The sequence below is a fragment of the Moschus berezovskii genome, chromosome 23 (genome assembly GCF_049115385.1).
Source record: "Moschus berezovskii isolate FMDL1 chromosome 23, NW_MosBer_1.0, whole genome shotgun sequence".
Taxonomy (NCBI): domain Eukaryota; kingdom Metazoa; phylum Chordata; class Mammalia; order Artiodactyla; family Moschidae; genus Moschus; species Moschus berezovskii.
The window spans coordinates 53797020-53802781 of record NC_142482.1 but is presented as its reverse complement, the minus strand read 5'-3'; positions in this window follow the sequence as shown (position 1 = coordinate 53802781).

The window sequence follows — 5762 nt, the reverse complement described above, 5'->3', positions numbered from 1 at the left end:
ACAGAAGCAGAAGATATTAAGAAGAGGTGGCAGGAATACACAGAAGAACTGTACAGAAAAGATCTTCACGACCAAGATAGTCACAATAACGTGATCACTGACCTAGAGCCAGACATCTTGGAATGTGAAGTCAAGTGGGCCTTAGAAAGCATCACTAGGAACAAAGCTAGTGGAGGTGATGGAATTCCAGTTGAGCTATTTCAAGTCTTGAAAGATGATGCTGTGAAAGTGCTGCACTCAATATGCCAGCAGATTTGGAAAACTCAGCAGTGGCCACAGGACTGGAAGAGGTCAGTCTTCATTCCAGTCCCAAAGAAAGGGAATGCCAAAGAATGCTCAAACTACCGCACAATTGCACTCATCTCACACGCTAGTAAAGTCATGCTCAAAATTCTCCAAGCCAGGCTTCAGCAGTATGTAAACCGTGAACTCCCAGATGTTCAAGCAGGTTTTAGAAAAGGCAGAGGCACCAGAGATCAAATTGCCAACATCCGCTGGATCATGGAGAAAGCAAGAGAGTTTCAGAAAAATATCTATTTCTGCTTCATTGACTATGCCAAAGCCTTTGACTGTGTGGATCACAATAAACTGTGGAACATTCTGAAAGAGATGGGAATCCCAGACCACCTGACCTGCCTCTTGAGAAACCTGTATGCAGGTCAGGAAGCAACAGTTAGAACCAGTCATGGAACAACAGACTGGTTCCAAATAGGAAAAGGTGTACGTCAAGGTTGTATATTGTCACCTTGCTTATTTAACTTATATGCAGAGTACATCATGAGGAACGCTGGGCTGGAAGAAGCACAAGCTGGAATCAAGATTGCTGGGAGAAATATCAATAACCTCAGATATGCAGATGACACTACCCTTATGGCAGAAAGTGAAGAGGAACTCAAAAGCCTCTTGATGAAAGTGAAAGAGGAGAGTGAAAAGGTTGGCTTGAAGCTCAACATTCAGAAAACAAAGATCATGGCATCTGGTCCCATCACTTCATGGGAAATAGATGGAAAAACAGTGGAAACAGTGTCAGACTTTGTTTTTTTGGGCTCCAAAATCACTGCAGATGCTGATTGCAGCCATGAAATTAAAAGACGCTTGCTCCTTGGAAGGAAAGTTATGACCAACCTTGATAGTATATTAAAAAGCAGAGACATTACTTTGCCGACCAAGGTCCGTCTAGTCAAGGCAATGGTTTTTCCCGTGGTCATGTATGGATGTGAGAGTTGGACTGTGAAGAAAGCTGATCACCGAAGAATCGATGCTTTTGAACCGTGGTGTTGGAGAAGACTCTTGAGAGTCCCTTATACTGCAAGGAGATCCAACCAGTCCATTCTAAAGGAGATCAATCCTGGATGTTCATTGGAGGGACTGATGCTAAAGCTGAAACTCCAGTACTTTGGCCACCTCATGAGACGAGTTGACTCACTGGAAAAGACTCTGATGCTGGGAAAGGTTGGGGGCGGGAGGAGAAGGGGACGACGGAGAATGAGATGGCTGGATGGCATCACCGATTCTGTGGACATGAGTTTGAGTGAACTCCGGGAGTTGGTGATGGACAGGGAGGCCTGGCGTGCTGTGATTCATGGGGTCGCGGAGAGTCGGACACGACTGAGCGACTGAACTGAACTGAACTGATGGTTTTTCCCGTGGTCATGTATGGATGTGAGAGTTGGACTGTGAAGAAAGCTGATCGCTGAAGAATTGATGCTTTTGAATAGTGGTGTTGGAGAAGACTCTTGAGAGTCCTTTGGACTGCAAGGAGATCCAGCCAGTCCATTCTAAAGGAGATCAATCCTGGATGTTCATTGGAAGGACTGATGCTAAAGCTGAAACTCCAATACTTTGGCCACCTCATGCGACGAGTTGACTCACTGGAAAAGAGTCTGATGCTAGGAAGGATTGGGGGTGGGAGGAGAAGGGGACGACAGAATGAGATGTCTGGATGGCATCACCGACTCGATGGCCATGAGTTTGAGTGAACTCCGGGAGTTGGTGATGGACAGGGAGGCCTGGCGTGCTGTGATTCATGGGGTCACAAAGAGTCGGACTCGACTGAGCGACTGAACTGAACTGAATCAGTGTGAAGTGATTTAAATCACTTTAATGGACATTTCCCCAGTTACTACCATATGTTTATTGTCTTTTCACATATTTTGCCTGTTTGTCTTTTCTGTGTTGACCTCTGGAGTATTTTTATGTATGTTCTACAACTGATCTTTTGCTGGTTATATAGACTGCAAGTATCTTTGACAGTTTGTAGTTATCGCTTCAATTTATGGTGTGTATTGGCGAACGGATGAGTTTAAATTGGATTCAGTCAAATACATTGATCTTTTCCTTTATGGTTTATAATTTTTTAAAACCTTTTAAAGGAGTCTTTCTGTACTCTGAGGTCGGAGAAATATTTGCCTGTATCTTTTTCTAAAAATTGTGCAGTTTTCACATCTAGGTCATTAATTTGTGGCTTATTTTTGTGTTAGTTAGGAGGAGGCTAAATTATACTGAAGAAACAAATACCCCAAATCTCAGAGGTTTAACCCCCAGGTTATGTCTCATGACGCTGTTGTCCACCTTGAGTGTGCAGGGACCCAGGCTGATGGAGGCTTGTCTAGACAGGGACATCCAGAAACCCGGAAGCAGGAAGGGGGATGTGGCAGGTCACACACTGGCCGCCAAGGGCTATGCTTGAAGGTAACGCTTTTCTGCTGGTCACATTTTAGTGGCTGTAGAGTCTCGTGACTGTATATCTAACTTCAGAAGGGATGGAAAGTGCAACCCCATCCTGGATCCAGAAGGGGGACAGAATTGGAGCATTTGATCAATAAAATTATTCCTATTATTATTATTTGTCATGTCATGTGGCATGTGGGATCTTAGTTCCCCAACCAGATATGGAACCTGGGCCACCTGCCATAGAAGCAGAGTCTTAACCACTGGACTGCCAGGGAAGTCCCAATGAAATTAACTTTTTATTGAAATAATCAGTTCTCTCAACACCATTTGGGAAGAGTCCATGCTTTCTTGATTGATTTGTAAGAACAAATCTCTTTCTTGATTGATTTTGTCAGTACAAAATTTGTAAGAACCAATCTCTGTCCTACATCGCTTTTTTTCATTGGTGTGTTTATTTATGGCTTTCTCTTGGACTCCGTTGTTCCATGATACCACCCTGTTTTAATCACAACAGCTCCAAACAGCTCTTGATCGCATTTCTTGCAGTGAAGGACCCCTAACCTTAGCTCTCACCTTTAAAATGGTTTCCGCAGTTCATAAGGTCAAAAAGAGTCCGACACGGCTTAGCGACTGAACAACAACAAATGCATTTCTCAATCAGTTTGTCAGATTTGATGAAATGCCTCCAGAATTTCTTGCCTAGTGTTCCCCAGCAAGCAGATACCTAGTGCCAGAGTATGGCCTTCAGTTTCTCCAATCCCCATGTGAAAAACACGTTGAAATGTCACCTTAGGCGCTGATGCCAGTAGGTGAAAACAGTGTGTTTGGCTTGCTTTCTCCCAGGCTCCTTCAGGGCATTGAGTCCTGCAGCACCGAGCATGGGCTGGTCCGGAACAGGAGCCCCCCAGCCACTGTTTCTGTGTGTCCCTTTCACTGAATGTGAACGGATGAGTCCCCTTGGCGCCGCCAGGAAAAAGGGATCAGAACATTGTTCATAGGCCTGGAGGGTGAAAATACAGAATCTGCTCCTGCAGGAGACGGCTAGATCTCATCACTGGATGTTGGAGGAAGGCCACGTTACAGAGTAGGGACAGAATTTCTCATCAGCATCCAGAGCCAGGCTTTCTGGAAATGAAATCTGTTTGCCATCTATTCCCAAGGCATTGATCTCTGATCTTGAGTCACTCAGTCCCCAGGCACCTCCTTGCAGTTGACTCACAAGGATTAATCTGCTCCCATCACTTGGTTGTTTCTCCCTGGGGCAAATGGTCAGTGTATCTACAACAAATACTTATTGAATCAGACTGAAGGGAGATGGCAGCAATTGAGGCCTCAATCCGTCCTGATGTATGGCTGGTTGAGAAATAAGAGACTGCAATGGAACAAATCAAAGATGTTTCTTCCGTGCCCTTGACTACTCCGGAGGGATTTTTCCCTTGGCCAGTGGTCCTCTGTGATGTGCTACTCTGTTCCCTTCCCTGCCCTTTGGTAGCAGGAAAGCAAAACTCTTTGTTCTGGCTCATGAACTGTGCAGCTTATGACTTAGTCGCTCAACCGGTTAGCATTGATTTGCTCTTTGCTGGGGGTGGAGGGGAAGCTCTACAAGTCCCAGAGGAGGGTTTGAGTGTGCTCTTGCCTTAGTTTGCATTGGTGGGGCCAGAACTCTGCAGCTGTGTATTTCTTTTTATTTTCCCCCACACTTTGAACTTTTTATTTCGTATTGGGGTATAGCCAATTAACAGTGATATGGTAGTTTCAGGTGAACAGCAGAGGGGACTAAGCCATACATATACATGTATCCATTCTCCCCCAAGCCCCCTTCCCATCCAGGCTGCCACATAACACCGAGCAGAGTTCCCTGTGCTATGCAGTAGGCCCTTGTTGGTTATCCATTGTAAAGACAGTAGGGTTTATATGACCTTCCCACGCTCCCTCACTATCCCTTCCCCCACTGCAACCACAAGCTCATTTTCTAAGTCTTTGAGTCTTTCTGTTTTGTAAGTAAGTTCATTAGTATCGTTTCTTTTTAGATTACACATGTAAAGGATGTCATATGAAATAGCTCCTTCTCTGTCTGACTCCCAAGCTGTTTATTTCCATCCAAATACTTTCCTTCCAAATAATTTCACTGCCCTTGAATGAATGTTGATGACTTGGTTACAGGCTAAGCTGTAGACGCCCACATTTTTTCTATGCGGCACGCTTTTATTGAACGTCAAATAGACCTTCACGTAAAATAAATAGCAAGGCTTAACAGTAGCTAGCATTACTAACAATTAGATGGCAAAAGTATGATACCCATACAATGAAATAATCGGAGTTATTCAATAATTGGATGCGTTGCCCCGTGGACAGTGGTCCCATCCCTGCAAGTGTTCTACGGAGGCTGAAGTGAATGTTGATCCATATCAGGAAGGAGATCTGCATGAAATAGGAAGTTGGAGGAAATTGCTTGTAGGATTCCTTCTATATTCATTTTCTGGGGCTGCTGGAACAAAGTACCACAGACTGACTGGCTTAAACAACAGAAAGTTGTCTCATAGTCCTGGAAGCTGGAAGGCCAAGGTCAAGGTGTCAGCAGGGCCACCCTTCTTCTGAAGCCGGTAGGGGAGGAGCTGTTGCTAATAGTAGTTCCTTGGCTGTGGCAGCCTAACTGCAGCTTGCACATGGTGTTTGCCCCGGATTTCAATCTCTGGGTCCAAATTTCCCCTTTTCATAAGGTCACTGATCATTTTGGGTAGGGTAGATATTAATGGAACACTATAACCTCCCTTTGCCGACAAAGGTCCATATAGTCAAAGCTATGGTTTTTCCAGTAGTTGTGTACGGACGTGAGAGTTGGACGACAAAGAAGGCTGAGTGCCAAAGAATTGATGCTTTCAAGTTGTGGTGCTGGTGAGGCCTCTTGAGAGTCCCTTGGGCTGCAAGGAGATCCAACCAGTCCATCCTAAAGGAAATCAGCCCTGAATATTCACTGAAAGGGCTGATCCTGAAGCTGAAGCTCTAATACTTCGGCCACCCAATGCAAAGAGTCGACTTTTCCGAATCATCAGGAAAAGACCCTGATGCTGGGAAGGATTGAGGGCAGG